At 42.9% G+C, this 18464-nt stretch overlaps 1 long non-coding RNA gene across 1 annotated transcript in view; it reads right to left on the bottom strand.

Moving 5' to 3' along the window:
- The window catches only part of LOC144672171 (uncharacterized), a 312256-nt gene that overhangs the window by 186213 nt on the left and 107579 nt on the right, over positions 1-18464 (bottom strand). The gene's annotated exons all lie outside the window — the stretch shown is intronic.

Consider the following 18464-nt stretch of genomic DNA (forward strand, 5'->3'; position numbering starts at 1 on the left):
TGTGGGGATACAGATTAGCTATGATTTAATTGAATGGGCTATCAGGGTCAACGGTTGAATGATCAAACACTTCTGCTATGTTTCTATGATGAAAATGGCTTATGATTTCTCTCATAGACCTTTTACGCTCGCTTGGCATTTACTGAAGATCCCACACACTGATGGGAATGAGAAAGGATCATTGATCGGCTGAAGCAGGATATTAATCATTGAAGAACAATTCTGATTTTTCCTCATGCGGAAGTCAGTAAGAAACATTGTTCAGTAATAATTCAAGCAACGTTTTCTCGGTTTTATGCCGTGCCTTTTGGGACTCATTGACATGAATTTGGAAACTTAATTCAGAAGGCCAGCGAACGCAATACGGAAATGTAAATCCTTCCAACAAACTGTGATTTTAATTTTTCTTACCGATGAAATGTGCTTCTGTGAATCACGAATAAATAACCTGAAAAGACCAATATAGAAACGACTTAGCAGTCATTTAAAAAAAATATATCATTGTTATTCTGTGAGGACAGCATTTATTACGCGTCCACAGTTGCCGTTGAAAAAGTGTTGGTGAGTTACCTCCTTGAAGTGCTGCAGTTCTTGTGGATAGGAACAGCCAGAGTGCCGTTAAAGAGGAACTTCCAAAATTTTGAGCCATTCACAGTGAAGTAATGGTAAAATATTTCCAAGGCAGGATGGTATGTTACTTGGGGAATTGGGGGTGCGCGATTGGGGTGTGGGGATGGGGGTGGGGGGATGGGGAGGGCGGGTGGCGGTGGGGTGTGGGGATGGGGGTGAGGAGTGGGGGTTAGGGGTGGGGTGTGGGAATGGGTGTGGGGGAATGGGGAGTGGGGTTGGTGGTGGGGTGTTGGGATGGGGGCGGGGGGATGCGGAGTGGGAGGTGGGGTGTGCCATGCAGGTGGTTGTGCCCCCTTCCCCTTCTAGTCGGTAGTGATTGTGTTTGGAAATTTCTGTCGGGAAAACTACACGAGACTCTGCAGCGCACCTTGTAGACATAGTTGTCTGTGTGCACATGTGGTGGAGTGAGTGAACATTTAAAATGTTAGATGACATGCCAATCAAACTCTTTACTTTCTATTGATGGCATTGGGCATGTTGCTTTTACAGCCGTACTTATCCAGACAATAAGACAGGGCATTTAAGCCCCTTTTCTAGTTAAGTCCTTGGGTAATGGAAACATCCAGGATGCCAATCGTATAATATTAAGCGGCAGAAATGCATTTGAATGCAAAGAAACGATGGTCAAATGTACTATATTGGTGATCTTCATTGCATTGCTGTCCTGTGGCTTCAATTTTAATTACTACTAATCAATATAAGCCTGAATGCGGGCACAGAGTGCTTAATTATATCCAGAGTTATCAATTATACAGAATACAATGTAATATTCAGCGAAAAGCCCTATTTCTGCCCTTATGATGGGGATTAAGTCGGCACATGTAGATGTCTGGGCCTTGGACATTGCCCTGATGAACACCTGCAATTATGTATTGGGAATAGATGATTGGCCAACAACGACAAACACCATAGCTCATTGTGCTTGGTATGAATCTAGTCAGCGGAGATTTTTTTCCACGTGATTTTCATTGACTACAATTTTACTCTTGCCCCTTTATGCAACATTCGATCAAACGCTGCGCTCACACCTCGCCACTGGAAATCGCTTTTGTTATCCAAGTTTGGTATGAGCAATTGTTTGGGGCAGAGTGGCCTGAGAGGTGCCCATTCGGAGCATCAGTGAGCAGGCCATTGATGACTAAGTGCCACTTGAGTGCACTGTCAGAAAGAAAGTCTCTCACTTAGCTGCTCGTTGAGAGTGGGCTGGTGGGACGACAATTGCCAATTTGCCCTGATTTTTGTTAACAGAACATAGCCGTGCACGCATTCATATTGTCGGTGAGATGCATGTGTGAAGCTCTAATGGAACCAGTTTGCTAGGGATGTGACTAGACTGGAAACACAAGAGTTCAGTAATACAGGCATGAACTAACCCATTTGCTGTATCCAGTGCGCTCAGCCGGTTCTTGATATAACGTGGAGTGAGTAGAATTGATTGAACAATGGCATCCGTGAGGCTTGCGGCTTGAGCTTCACACTGACATGTAGCTTTCTCTCAGCACCTCAAGCTGAAGATGGTTACAAACGCTGCACTAACTTGCTGAGTTCCCCTATTAATGAAAATGGGAATGTACTAGGAGGCTCCTGTTCATGGTTGTGGTTTAATTATCCAACATCATTCACGCATCACCCATTTGTTGTGGGGTTACCTAGCTCTGCCACACGTGTGCTCATTCCAGTGTTTAGGAAACATCCAGTTTTGTGTTGCAGCTTCATCAGGTCCTTACTTACATTTTTAGGGCTTAGACCATAAGGACGTTAAAAAAAGGAGCCTTAGTATGAAATCCCTACTACCACCACCACCACCACCACCCTCCCAACCGAGCCATTATGGCTGATGGACTCCTTCATTTGAACCATCATCCGCACTATGCCCTAACTATTACACAACAACACTTTTTCCAATGCCACGCACACAACAGCGATTCAAAAGGCTACATTAGCAAGAGCAATTATGAGTGGCTAATGCATTCAGGTTTGTCAGGTATATTCCATATATATATATATATATATATATACATATACATTATATTTTTTGTTATATGTGTTTTTCTGCACAGTAAGCAAGGTTCAGTTCGAACAGCATTCAAAATATTTCTAAGCACGAGCTACAATTTCAATAAAATAGGTTTTGAAAGGCGTCACGTCACGTTTGTTGCTCAAGTTACTTGAAAGTTAAATCCAGATGCTCTCGATGTACCTCTTACGCCAACTAACTTTGCACAATTAGAGAGTTATTGCTCGCGGTTCAAAGGTAAGGCTTAGGACTGACAGCTTGACTAGAATAATGAGGTAGTGCAAATCAGGTAAATGTTGAACCGGCTGGGTCTCTTTCTCTAGAACAGTTCGACTGATGTGTGAACCGATCGAGATGCTTATGTTTGCGAAAGAGTTTTCTAAGTTAGATGTAGAATAGATATTTTCATTTGAGGACAGGACTAAAATACACAATATTTACTATGAAATCCGGTGGGGAATACCCGCTTCTCTCTAAGAATACATAAATCTAAGAGCAAACATCAAACCGTCTATGGATGAAGTGACGTGATACTTTTAGGGAAGCATTCAATTTCATACACTTTATTGAAATAGTTGCATTGAGACCATTGGTGTGCTGATTAATGGATCATTGTGTTGCATATTAGAATCTGACCAAATAAAGGGTCTCTTGTATTTTCTGTGTTGGATGAATATAAACATATGGGAATAGACATCGGCTTATCCCACTGTAATAAAAAAGTTTCACTTTTCACTAAGGATTATTGGAGGCACATGTCACAAGACTAATGCAGAATAAAAACTGGAATCCATTTAACTACCGGGAAGGTTTCCCGCTTGCCACCCATTACGCCAGCTTTTTAAGTGACTACAAAGGATTCCATACACGACCAACAGTAACCCCTTCACCTCACCAAAGAGGAGAAATACAAATGTAGATTTGTGTGTATGCGTGCATGTGCACCTGTGCACTGAACCTCCTGATATTAGTCAAACATTTGCCTTTGAACAGTTAATCCACGTACGTTACCGACAACAGGGGGATGGGAACGTTAGGGCCCATTGAGTCTGTTTAATGATTCACTTCGATCATACCTGATTTGTACATAACATTTAACCACTTTTGTTCTATATCCATGAATGGTCTGACTAAAACAAAATGAATAGTTAAATCACTGCATGAATAAATATATAGGTAGATGGATAAATGGACAGATAGATGGACGGATAGATGGATGGAAGGAAAGATGGAAGAATGGAAGGAAGAATGGAAGAATGGAAGGATGGGTGGAAGGTTGGAAGGGTAATTATATAATTGCAATGTGAATAATTAAGATATCAGTTTTCAAAGATGATACTTACCATGTGAAATTCACAACTACATGGAATATTTGAGGTCAACAGCATTTATGCTTTGAAAGGGAAGCTGGATATGCAAATGAGACGGAAAATCAAAGAAGTACATGTTGCTGTTATTAGATAGAATAGGTGGCAGGAGGTTTGGAGCTGCACAAACCCCGTTAGTGGCCTGTTCGGGCAAATGACCTTCTTCTATGGCAAGCACCTATGTAACTCCTGCACATGGTTATCATCTTCAGGGAAATAAAGCAGAGTGAAACTGGGGGGAAAATAAAGTTACCTCAATTTTAAACATAAGCTCCTCGTGTAATTAATTGCTGGCAGAATTGATGTTGAATTGAGTAGTCAGTTTTGTACCTCACTGAACTTCTATTGTTAATTTTGACTTTGAATGACAATGGAGTGAATCAGACAATGAAACGTGGAGAGAACAACATGTGGGTAGCAATGAAGCACATTGGCTGGCTCTGACCCCGGTGGTTGCTGTGGCCCTCACACAGCAACTCTGTTCGGGTAGGTTTCAAATCAATGTGAAAAGCACAAGGACGTGCCGATTTTGGTGGCCCATGTTCTTTCGAGCTTTCTGTGGTTTTCCTGTTTATTGCACCGAAGGCGCTTGCACACGTTTCTGCAATGGTCAAGAGGATGAACCTCAGGTTAAACAACACACAGAAGGCAGGTTTCCGCCCAGGGTAGTTTTAAAAGAAAAGGGTACATTAACCTCATTTAGAACGTCTTCTTCGGTGTGACACCGAATCTTTTTAATGTACATCTGTGAGGTAATTAATCGCATTCGGATCCTCAATATCATTCGCTGTAGTTAAAAATATACTAAGAGTAAAACGGTGCAGGTCTGCTGAAGCAGAGTTTTTTTGTCACTGCTAATGTATAGTTAGGTTAATTCAATAGCAAAAGTCGAATGCGAGAGTTGTTGCAATATTCTGTCGAACAAATGGGGCTCTGCAGGTCACGGAGTTGTTTACTTGCAGCCTTCTAACTCGGCGGTGTGTTTTCTGTTAGGAGTTTACATATCCCTGAGACATGAAACAGAACATACACCGTTTAATCAATCCTAATGTATTTGCTTATTGAAGAAGTGTGCCTGTTGCACATGAGTATGGCGGCTGCAGGTCACATGATTCACAAGTTGGTGACAGTTTCTGGAAATTTCCAGCATTTAAAGTGCAAAATCTCAAACCTCACCCTTCTGGAATCTCACACCACTCATTGTGAGGACATTTTACAATTAAGGAAACCAGGGACGAGCAGTCGGCCTGGCTCCCCAGCCTCGTCCTATAACAAAGGAAGAACCATCGTAATGACTCATGGCTGCAGAGGCGCTATTGCCACCGCCTATCTCCTCAGTTGAAAAAGGGACCTTGAAAGAGACTGGTAAATTGCTTGTAACCACGCAACTGATTCATAAGTGAGCAACTGGCCTTGGGCAATTATAAATGCTATTTTTCTAGACTCACAACATAGCCTTCGGTTTAACCTCCAACCTTCAAACACCAGAAGGGGGCTCCAGACTGACTAACAGCCTGCATTATGTCTAAGCTTTCTCGAGGCCTGATTCTCTGAAAGGTTCCTGCCATCGCCTGCTGAGCAGACCCAGCCGCTGCACATCAGCCTAATCTCATTGTATCACCATCAACTTTAAAGGAATCCTGCAACTACCAGCACTACGTGTGTGCCTACATCACATGGACTGCAGCTGTTCAAGGAGGCAGCTCACCACCACCTTCTCAAGGGCGACTAGGGATGGGCCAGTAAAGCCCACATCCCGTGCATGAATATAGAAAAGAAAAAGATAACTCCTGTTTGAGCCAGCTGAACTTATCTGAAATGTAAGTCCACCGTGAAGGAACCTTCAGTGGGCTCTGACTTTCTGGACTTTGAACATCTTGTGAACTGGTGTCAACATATGTGTTTTTAAAAAAAATTATACATAATTGTAAAAACTCCTCTTTCCTATAGTCTCATTATCTACTTGTGTATACGTGTGTTTGTGAGAGAGTGTGTGTGTGTGCGTGTGTGTTAGAGAGAGAGAGAGAGAGAGAGGGAGAGTGTGTGCGTGTGTGTGAGTATGAAATTGTGACCGTCTCCCAGTTTTGAATGTAAGAAAAAACACTCTTGATTTAACCCCAAGGAGATCTTGCTGCAAGCCATTTGAAAGTAAAATGGGCTTATGCGCTGTAAAAATTCTGTGAATTTTTCGCGAATGGATTAGTGCAGATTCTGCGGATTGAGGCAACAGCAACAGAATTGGTATCTGCGTTTTTAACATAAAAAGCAGAATGGGATAAAGGGTACTTTTTCTGATTGGTTGAAAATGAGAAGTGACGGGCCACAAGTTCAGTGTTCGAACCACTATTGCTCACAATTTATATTTAGGATTGAAAAAATGGAATCGAAATCACAACTTCTAAATTTACAGATGACAACGTATTGTGGGAGGGGTAGTGAATACCGAGGAAGTCTACAGAAAATTAAGACAACATATGAACAATCTTTCAAATTATTTTTCAGCATATATAAAGGAGAGTTACAGCACGTTGCTAAAAACTACAGATATTGCACATGAAAGAGAAATAAAAATCCAAACTGTCAGACGACCAAAGTGATCTGAAGAACAAATACACACATCACTAGAATTTGTGACACAAGCCGCAACAAAAGATAGTAACCGGCCAGAATTTCATAGTAGCTCAGAGGGTAAAAGCGATGGACATGTCATTCGTGTGTCTAGAAGGACGCCACGCAAACTACATTGAGTTCAGGTGGGGTTTTCTAGGGGGATTCCTCTTCAAAACGCACTTTGTGCACAATCGAAAGACCCAGAATTAAGCAGGGTAATGACTGATGAACGACACCACGTGCCTTTGACTGCGATCCCACAACAAAGGATTAGCAGACTGATTCCTGGGATGCCGGGATTTCCGATGAGGATACATTAGGGAACTGGGACTCAATTCTCTAGAGTTGAATACTCTAGGAATGAAGCATGCAGAATTCTTCCAGGATTCAATGGGGTAAATACAGGGAGGAGGTTCCCCTCTCTGGGGGTTCAAGAACCACGGGGTTCAACCTCAGAATAAGGGGTTGGCAAATTAATTATGAGGTGAGGAGTAATTTCTTCACTCAGAGTGTGATGAATCATTGGCATTCTCTGCCCGAGAGCGATGTGGATTCTCAGCTATTGAATATGTTCATGACAAAGATCGGTAGAATTCTAGCTATAAAATATATCAAGCTTAATGCGGAAAGAAGTTGAAAATGGCGTTGACGTTGAAGGAACACTTAGGAGAAAATGACCATAATATGACAGAATTTATTCTGCAATTTCAGAGGAAAAAGCTGGAATCAGTTGTAATGGTTTTACAGTTGAATAAAGGGAACTACAGAGGCATGAGGGTGGAGCTGGTCAGAATTGACTGGGAGATGAGCCTAGCAGGAAAGAAAGTGGAACAGCAATGGCAGGAGTTTCTGGGAGTAATTTGGGAGACACAGCAACAATTCACCTCTAGGAAGAAGAACCATACTAAAGGAAGGACGAAGCAACCATGGATTACAAGGGAAGTCAGGGAATGCATAAAAAATAAAGAGAAAGCATACAATGCAGCGAAGAGCAGTGGGAAACCAGGGGATTGGCGAGCCTACAAAGGCCAACAGAGGAAAACTAAAGAAAGAAAGAAGGAGGGGGAAGATTAAATATGAGGGTAAACTAGCCAGTAATATAAAAGAAGATTGCAAGAGGTTTTTTTTGGATTTATAAAGGGTAAGAGAGAGGCAAAAGTGGACATTGGGCCGCTGGAAAGTGACGCTGGTGAAGTAGTAGTGGGGAACAAAGAAATGACAGAGGAACTGAATAGGTCCTTTGCGTCAGTCTTCACTGTGGAAGACACGAGTAACATCCCGAAAGTTCAAGAGAGTCGGTGGCAGAGATGAGTATGGTGGCCGTTAGCAAGGAGAAGGTGCTAGGATAACTGAAAGGTCTGAAGATGGATAAATCACCTGGACCAGATGGATTACACCCCAGAGTTCTGAAGGAGATAGCTGAAGAGATATTGGAGTCATTAGTAGTGATCTTTCAGGAATCACTGGAGTCAGGGAGGGTCTCAGAGGACTGAGAAATCGCTAATGTAACCCCCCTGTTTAAGAAGGGAGTGAGGCAAAGGACTGGAAAGTACAGGCCAATTAGCCTTACATCGGACTTTGGTAAGATTTTAGAGTCCATTATTAAGGATGAGATTTCAGAATACTTGGAAGTGCATGGTAAAATAGGGCAAAGTCAGCATGGTTTCATCAAGGGGAGGTCATGCCTGACAAATCTGTTAGAATTCTTTGAGGTGGTAACGAGTAGGTTAGACAAAGGAGAGCCAATGGATGTTATCTACTTGGACTTCCAGAAGGCCTTTGACAAGGTACCGCACAGGAGGCTGCTCAGCAACATAAGAGCCCATGGTGTTAGAGGCAAGGTACTAGTATGGATAGAATATGGATGTCTGGCAGGAGACAGAGAGTGGGTATACGGGGGTACTTCTCAGATGGGAGGCCGGTGACTAGTGGAGTTCCGCAGGGGTCAGTGTTGGGACCACAACTTTTCACTTTATACATTAATGATCAAGATGAAGGAACTGAGGGCATTCTGGCTAAGTTTGCAGATACAAAGATAGGTGGAGGGACAGGTAGTATTGAGGAGGTAGGGACGCTGGAGAAGGATTTAGACAGGTTAGGAGAATGGGCAAAGAAGCGGCAGATCGAATACAACGTGGGGAAGTGTGAGGTCATGCACTTTGGTAGGAAGAATAGAGGCATAGACTATTTTCTAAGTGGGTAGGGAATTCAGAAATCTGGAGTGCAAAGGGACTTGGGAGCCCTAGTCCAGGATTCTCTAAAGGTTAACTTGCAGGTTGAGTCCGTAGTTAGGAAGGCAAATGCAATGTTGGCTTTATTTCGAGAGGACGAGAATATAAAAGCTGGGATGTGCTGTTGAGGCTTTATAAGGCTCTGGTCAGACCACATTTAGAATATTGTGAGCAATTTTGGGCCCCGTATCTCAGGAAGGATGTGCTGGTCCTGGAGAGGGTCCAGAGGAGGTTCACGAGAATGATCCCAGGAATGAAAGGTGTAACATATGAGGAACATTTGAGGACTCAGGGTCTATAATCGATGGAGTTTAGAAGGATGAGGGGAGATCTGATTGAAAGTTACAGAATACTGAAAAGCCTGGAGAGAGTGGACGTGGGGGACATGTTTCCATTAGTAGTAGAGACTAGGACCCGAGGGCACAGCCTGAGAGTAAAGGGAAGGCCTTTTAGAACAGAGAGGAGGAGAAACTTCTTTAGCCAGAGAGTTCGTGAATCTATGGAATTCATTGCCACAGAAGGCTGTGGAGGCCAGGTCATTGAATGTATTTAAGACCGAGATAGATAGGTTCTTGATTCGTAAGGGGATCAGAGGTTACGGGGAGCAGGTGGGAGAATGGGGTTGAGAAACTTATCAGCCATGATTGAATGGCGGAGCAGACTCGACGGGCTGAATGGCCTAATTTGTGTTCCTATGTCGTATCCTCTTATGGTCTTCTAATCTAATTGAATGGCGGAGCAGGCTCGAGGTGCTGTCTGGCCTCCCCCTTCAACTATTCCCTTGGTGCCTATGTTCCTATGACAATTATTGGGCAATTCTGCACGTTTGCAATGGATAGAGTGAATTATATTGCTTTTGTGGTGAAGTCATAGCCTAAAGATCTATATTACATAGTCATCAATAAACTCAATAAGCAATTCCGAAAAAAAAATCTCAAACCGAAATAGAGCTGAGAATGTTTTGATGCAAATACTACTTTTGCATTTAAGGTCTAGGGCCACAAAGATTTGGATAACAGCAAAGTTATGGGTGAAAATTTCTATGAGTTTGGCCAAGCATTTATCGGAATAGTCAAGTCTAAAATAAACAAAAGCTTGGAACTTAAATTTCAGTTACAGATGAGATGAAGAAAGGAGTTTGCTGCGAAATATTACGGATGGAAAGGATAATCAGGAGCGCAGTGTTCCTGGCTGGGGGCAAGAGAATGTTCTCTGTGATAGCAATAGCTGAATAGGAAGATATATGTGTTAATTTGGTAATGCATGGCGAGAAGCACCGTGCCAATTTAGAGAGAGTGGAGATATCTGTGGGGGCGGGGATGTGGGGCGTGAGGAAAGGGCACTGCTGGTGAGGTATAGCTGAATATTGTCACTGTACACGTGGAAATTGAGTTGTGCTTTCGTTTATGTCAATCTGTTGCAACACGTGAATGTGAAATAGGAGGAGGGAAAGATGAATATTTGTGCGGGATCAGAGTTTGTTGTCCGCGAATTGCAAACGATGCCCTGGATACAATTAAATAGATACGCACAGAACCAGGCGAGATCAGCAACACGCAGAGGGATGACACTGTGACGGGTATGGAATATTATGTTGTTGTGAACCTAGCAACAGCTATAGAGAGGTCAAGAAAGTGAAAAAAAAGCAATGAGGAATAGTTTACCTTTGTTACAGTCAAACTGTGTGTAATCTGTGAGTTCCTTAAGACCTGTTTCCGTACTGAGGCAGGGCTGGTCACCAGATCGTTCAGATTCAGCCTTGGAGTCCCAGGAACGATGGGAACGTATTTGGGAGACAAACAACACTTTGAAGATCTTTTGAGACGAAATGGAGTTTGGAGATATGGTAGCAATTTGCAAGGACTAAGTGGTCACGGGTTGTATTTTTGAGGAGTGAGTTTATGACGGATGATTTAACGGGTGACGGAGGAGAGAAAACGCAAGAGAGAAAGCCGTTAGCAATATCAACAAACATGGGAGCCAGAAACCGACTCGGTTCCACTCATCAGAGCAATTATGAAGCTGGGACATTGGGTTTATTGGTTCTGGCGCCAAAGTCAGTCCCGTGCCCTCGCATTAGCTTCCGTCTCTCCACTCGAGAGCCTCGGTTGACGCAGTCCAGAAATGAGTTCCCCAGTTTTACTTTTTGCCTCGGGGAGAGAGAGGTACAGACAACATCGACTCGGGGGATGGAGTGAAAGAGAAACAGATTCAAACGGTTTCTCCAAAAAACATAATGAAAGCAATAATAATGATTATAATCATTGTCAAGTGCCACAAGACATCCAGTTTTGTGCTTTGCAGCGCCAAGTTTTGGTTTCTGTCTGAGCAGGTGTTAGCATATCAGAATCGAAACAGTGCAACCAAAGGAGGAACCGTGGCTGCTGTTCGGCTTCCTATCCAGCGAGGTCTGATGTGACTCTCTTGTTGCTCTTCACATCCGATCCTCTGGGTGTCAGCTCTGGATTTTGGTCCACTGCCCTTTCCCGTTACTAACTCTTCGTTCTCATTCATTTCCAGCCTGACAAATGTCACCACTTTCCCAGGGCCCAATTGTCTTTGGCGTGTCTGACTCCTCCTGCTAATTTACTTCCTTCCTCCAAAGGTCAGATATTGTTTATGCTTCACTGTTTTGGCCTGTATGAAACTTGCTGCCAGTAGACCTACGGCGCTGCCGCGACCAGCCACCCCTTTCCTGTCGCTCTCCTCTCTTCAGCGGTTTTTACTCCTCCCATCCTCCACAGGTGACCTCTTCCAGAATGCAGTGATCTTTGCCATTCAGGAAGAGCCCCGTATCCTCAGCGCAAGGGCTGACCACCATGTCCAACCGCTGAACACCGACCGTCACCCTGCCCACCACCACCACACCTCGCCCAACCTTCCCAACTTTGCGTTTTCTCTGTTCACCTACGATTATGTGTGATATTCAGTTGATGGAAAGATGGAATTAAATATTGCATCCATGGATTTGAAACACTCAGGCCCGCTCCTTGGCTGTTCTCAATTCTTCAGTTTATTAATTAATTGAAGAAATGATGCAATTGGATATTGCATCGCACTTTTGAACTGTGTCCTGAGCTTGGACTGAGTCAGTCCATAAATAAACGTGTTGGTGCAACAACTTAAATTCGCCAACATAATCCCGACCTGTTGAAAAACAAATTCAGAACTGGTGTAACTGCCGGGATCTGTTCCTGTGATGCTGTAATACAAGAATTCCATCACAAACGTCAACCACAGAAGTATGAAGCTGCCAGAAATTGTGAAGAGCAAAATCATAGACTTCCTTCTGCTCTCCATCTCAGGGTCACTGGAATTCCCTCTTTTGCTCTGACCCCTCAGTCCCTTGCGGACTTTACTGGTCACTAAAATGTATCTGACTGTCAGAGCGTTAAGCAACAAAATTAACGTGAATGGGAGAAATGGGATTAAAATTGTATCAAACCAGTCAAATATCACCCATCCGGGCTCAGTGAAATAGTTTGGCTTTCTTTTGCAGAACCAGTGGACGTTGTCGATGATCTCTCCAGGCTCATATACAAAGTAGAATGGAACATTTTTAAAACAGAGCGGAGTGCACGCCGTTGCTACAACCACAGTCGCAGTTCTTTCTGTGCAATATTTTGTTTTCAGCTTCTGGCAACAGATGGCCACAAATCGATCAAAAGTGAAAGTGACTGTGAACCAGACAGAACAGTCTGTGGCTGCACTAGTAAGGACAAGGATAACAGTACACACCGGGGTGATGTTTAGGAAAGAGATTGCAAAATAGTAGCAGCCGATGTGGAACAGTATGTCCGCTGTGATAATGACCAGCAGATCCGCCACTGCCATGGCCACCAGGTAGCGAGTGGTGCAGGTAGAGAGTCCACACTTTCCGCGGGATAGGATCACAATTGCCACTGAATTAACTGTGAGAGAGAGAAGGGAAGAGACATTGGTTATGGCTGACAATACAATTTCTGTGCCTTCCCCGTGTAGCATGATCAGCAAATTAGCTCCAAAACCCAAGGGTTGAGTTGGCTCAGATTTGAAAGAAGCTCAACAATGATGTTAATCAATCTCCAAGACGGCAACTGCCAGGTTTAAAAGCTGCAAAAGATGCGGCGATCAGCAATCATCCCCCAAGATGCAGTTCGGGATGTTAAATATTTTAATGGATCACACAGCCTCTAATTTCTGGACTTAATACCGGCCGCCAAAGATTATCAGGCCTCGGGAATGCGAATCTCTGAATGGAGTCTTCAGAGGGAAGGTAATTGTTTTACCAGCACAACTTTCAGGACAGGAGAATTGGCAATTGATCCACCATCACAAAGCCACCCGCGCCTCCACACTACGAACCCCACCCCCCACCCACCCCGCCCCAACCCACCCACCGGGCTCTCAAAAATTCACTCCTGCTTTCAATGCCCCATCGGATTTTGGCCAGATAATTTCCAGTCGGATTGTGCCTGGATTAGCTAAGATTCGGACATATTTCCCAGGATCCAGAATTAAACCCACCTGACCCTGCGTTCTGCTCTAGGATTCTCCCCATCCGCAAGGGAATTGACGTCAATGCTGGGAAACTGTCAAGAGCAGTGGACGCCACTGCGGTGGTGAAACTGCACAGCGTATGCAAAAAACCCCAAACTCCAAAAGTCCAAATTGTCTCCCCAAATTCTACATAGCCACCCAACATGGCCCCCTACGTAACCCAATCTAATTGCTTCAAATGCAAATATATCCCTCATTAAGTCAGGGGACACAAAGCATAAACTGTACCCCAGGTGCTGTCTTGCCAATTGTCTGTCTAGCTGTAACAAGGCTTCCCTGCCTTTATGCTTCCCTCCCTTCGAATAAAAGCCAAAATTCAATTTTGCTTCCTAATTCCTTGCTCTACCTGCATGCTAACTTTCTGTGATTCATGAACAAAAGTGCGCCCAAACACCCCAGTTCTGCACATTCTGTAGTCTGCCTCCATCAAATAATATTCAGTTTTTCTATTATTATTAACCCTGCCAAAATGGACCACCTTACGTTTTCCCACATTATTCTCCATCTGGGACTTTTTTGTCCACTCACTTAACCTATCAATGTACTTTAGCATCCTCTTTGTGTCCTCCTCACTGCTGAATTTCCTCAGTATTACTGCATGATCAGCATATTTGGTTACAATATAGTGTGCCGTTTCATCCAATTCATTAATATAGAATGTAAATAGATCAAGCCCGAGCACTCATCTATTCATCAATACACTGCTTACAGCTTTCCAAACTGAAAATTCCCTCTTCATCCAGAGTCTTTGTTTCCTGTCAGCTGGACAATCCAATAACATTTATTTTTACTTGAACTGAAAATGTTAGCGATGAACAGTTTTAAAGTAACTACAGATCTTAGGGAAAGTGAGGCTCTCGGGCTAAGAAAGAATCTGTGGGGTAGCTCATGGTCACCTGGCGGCAGGAGGTTGCCACTGACATAACGGATGATGGTGCAAGTCAAACGGGACAATTAAGTAAGCAAAAGCAAAAGGTCCAGAGCAGGTAAATGCGTTCAGCTGAATAACAGAGCACAAAGGTGCCCCGGGCAAATCTGACCGAGTGGAGAAGGCTGCAGAGATCTTGGACAGGAAGGAGAGAGAGTGATAGCAGTTAGCCAACGTACATGTCCTAACAATCACAGTGGAAGGGAATATTCAATAGAGGGGGGACAAAACAGAAATACAAGTTATGCAACAGGGATGTCTATAGAACCAGTGACCGTGCACAGGTATGGGGTCGTTAACTCAAGGAACAGTCTGCAGCTCCTCCCCTCAAAATGGCTCCGGTCTCGTTATCATCAATTACCAGAACAGGCAATCGAAAACAAATGGAGTGGTGGTCATAATCGGATTCTTTTGAATAGCAATGCTGATTCCATAAGACAATAAACTACCAAGTGGAAGGATTCCATGCCGCTCCTCATTGAGCTTAAACGAGGAAAACTTCAGGAGGCCGAAGAGACAGAGGGAGCGAGAGAGAGTACACAGTGGAAGTAGGATGTGCACTAAAGCTCTAAGTGACCAGGAGCACAGGATCATGTTTATATACGCAAAGAGGCGTTCAGGAAAACAATGACTAAGCCTGAATTTAGCCAAATCCAAGGTACAGGAGGTTGCATCCTGAGCAGTAAGTATAATAACTAATGTGAAGGGGCACAAATAAATCGCAGTTTTATCTGTACCGAGCGTTTATGTCACTGTATAGTGGGAAGGAAATTAGTGCAAGGGCAGGATTTGCGTATCCTGCTGAGGTAGAAACCGAATGTTGGGGGTGATGGAAGATGAATCATAATGTTGCAAGGGGAGAGTCTTGGTTTACAACACTGATGACTGTAGCGGTGTCATTTCATATCTTTTTTTTCATATGTACTGAAAAAGAAAACAACTTTGCTTCTAATTCCAACTCTTCCTTATCTGCATATGATCCATCACTGCTTCTTCAGGATGCAACCTCCTGTACCTTGGATTTGGCTAAATTCAGGCTTAGTCATTGTTTTCCTGAACGCCTCCTGAACTCAAGAGGAAGGTGTGTCTTGTGTTGGCGCCAGTTCAATATGGTGGGCGTCGCAGAAGATGAGACATTGATTATTAAGGTCAGGACTAAATGTAAGAACAAGGGGGGCACTATTATGCTTCTCACATGAAGGAGAATGAGTGATAGATTTTCGCCGTGGAATGGAACGTATATGTTCTGATAATCATGATGGAAGGGACTACTCAGCTGAGGAAAATATTTAATTTGGATCGTTGGGTCTGGAAGTTGCTATCGTACGAACGGATGTCAATACATAGGTCAAAGAAAAATCACTGGAACGGAATACTTCCAGGAAGTGGTGATCGAGGAAATAAAATCAAGGTATCTGTGGAAGTCGATGGCCTTATAGTTGGTAGTGGGAGTAACCTATCCTTCAAAATGGAAATAGAGTTGTTGAGGAAGACAAGTGAAGAGGCAGTGATGGATCATATGCAGGTAAGGAACAGTTGAAATTAGAAGCAAAGTTGTTTTCTTTTTCAGTTCATATGAAAAAAAAAGATATGAAATGACACCGCTACAGTCATCAGTGTTGTAAAAAGTGGTGCAGGAGGAAATCTAAGCATTTCAGAGCCAGTGGGGGACAGCAGGTTTCCTATGGGAATGAAGCCAATGTAACACATTCCAAATGTGGCCTTCGAATTGTACCCATAGGAGGTGGAGATTGACCGGCCAAATACCTACTTCAGCGGGTCAGGAAAGATGCCGTCTGTTGTGAGTTTAAGGGCAGCTTTTGTTTGTGTGAATTTGGACTCGAGAGCGGCATTCTCAGAAATATTAAGGGAAACGTGGAGGCTATCTGAGATCTCAGGAGGAAGGAAACCACGCATGCCGGCAACAGTAGGAGCACAATTAGCCAACTGGTATTATGTCTAGGCGCAAGAAGGGACAGAGATCTAAGATGGAAGGAACTAACAGTGTATTAGTAATTGAATAAGTTCATCAAAAACTCCAAGAGAATTATTGCAGAAAGATCATTGATAACATAACAAAGGGGCTAAGATTTCAGGGAGTACAGATTAAAAACGATTTAAATTAGCAACGAATGACAACAAGGCCATAGGAATGCAAACGAAGCAATAGGGCTTATTTCTAGTAAAATTAATTAAAGGCGGAGATGATGGATTAACGTTTTATATATCCTTGATTATACCATACTGAGAGTAGTGTGCGCAGTTCTGCTCCTCATAGTTCAAAGTGGATATTGAAGAACTGCAGAAGTCTAAATATAGTTTTCTTTCCAAAACAAGAGCAGAACTGAGAGGTTTTACCTATGAGGAAACATTGAATGCGTCCTGGCTCTTTTTTTTCTCAGTAATGGAAGACTGAGCAATCACATAATAGATACACTTAGTATAAGAAATTGGTTTGAGAGGGGTGACACGGACACAATATCTCCACGTATGAGGGAGCTCAGATCTGGAATTCGTCAATAAAGCATCGTCACCAATTCGACGAAGCAGGAATTCAGCAGAGACGCTTTTACTGAGAGTTTGGTGAGAATTTGTAACTTGTAGATATATATGGCAGTTGAGGTGAGTGAAATTTATGAAGATGGCTAAATGTACGAGGCAGAAAGGAAATAAGGGTATGCTGATCGGGTGACATGTCAGGGATTGAGCGAAGCTCTTGCGAAGCATAACAACAAGCAATGGTAGAGTGGCCAGTTTGGGTCCTGTAAAGTCCTTGTAATTCTGTGCAACTTTAGTATAAATCATCACAATCACAAATCCTTTCGTAAGCCTGCAAACTTTGATGTAGATTTTCTTTTGTTGAAGCAATGCACAATTATTTCATAATTAACGGGTTTACTTAGTTATTATTTACTGCCTCCGGAGTGATACCTGGACTAATAAAAGTGGAAATGTCTACTTCTCAGTTATACCTCTATCTCCTCGTAGAGACAGATCTCACCATGCAGATGGCGAGAATTTTAATCGCAGATGAGGACTGCTTTGCCAAACGTTTAAATGTCACAGAAGTGAGATAGTCAAGGACCCATTACTCATCCTTTTGTAACAACAATATAAAATAATTCAACACTTATTATCCACTGCGTGTAATCTAAAGTGTTCAGAGCAATTCAATCTAGCATAAGAATATGTCTTTATTTAGGGTATTTGAATGCAGTAACAATTTTCTTAACCTGTGGCATTCCCATTTTCCACCATTTACATTCGTAAAATGCGGAGGCAGCTCTATGTAGTAGCTAGATCGATCACCTGAAAAATTATTACAAAGCATAATTGGCTGGTACAATCCAATTAGTGACCACACCCAGTATATTTCAGCATTGATAAATACTCCCAATAATACATGCCCATTGGTATCAGGTATTCTATCCCAATTAGTGACCCACACTCAGTATAATTTTAGAAAGACAGGTAGTTCAGCAATGCATGGCTACTGGGGTCAGGCATTCCGCTCCAATTAGTAACTCACAAAAGCTTGATTTCACACTAAATGATACTTCCACACATATATTCTCTGAGGTTGCTGACTGCCCTGAGATTGGATTCAGCAGCACCAAACAGTCAATTAAAGCGATAACTTTAGAATTCAGCAACTCTGTGAGTTACATGCAGAGGGATATTTATCAGTTGAGACACTGGAATAAAATTGTGGAGAATTTCAGTACATTTGAATAAAAAAATCGGCTCTCTGCATAATGATCACTGCTGTAAAGCAGTCAGATACAAATCCATAGACCATTTTGCACAGACATTTGCACAGTTCCAATGTCTGTAGGCACTTACCAGGAACACAAATAACGGAGATGACAATGAAGACAATTTTAGCCGTACTGAAAAATGCTTCATACATTTTTTTCTGTGAAGCGATCTGTCCCTTTCTGCTCCAGCCACTATGCCCGACTTGAACTAAGATAGGATACATTTGCAGAGTATTTAATTTATACCCAGTGAGTTTTCCACCGGGGCATTGTTCACATTATTATTTATTTAATGGTAAACAACAGATTACGACAGCCGATTTAAATCCCTGATGTAACAGCTAATGTACTTAGTGCTGAGATTTAATTGGAAAATACGAAATA

This window comes from Cetorhinus maximus, chromosome 36 (genome assembly GCF_964194155.1).
Source record: "Cetorhinus maximus chromosome 36, sCetMax3.hap1.1, whole genome shotgun sequence".
NCBI classification, from domain to species: Eukaryota; Metazoa; Chordata; class Chondrichthyes; order Lamniformes; family Cetorhinidae; genus Cetorhinus; species Cetorhinus maximus.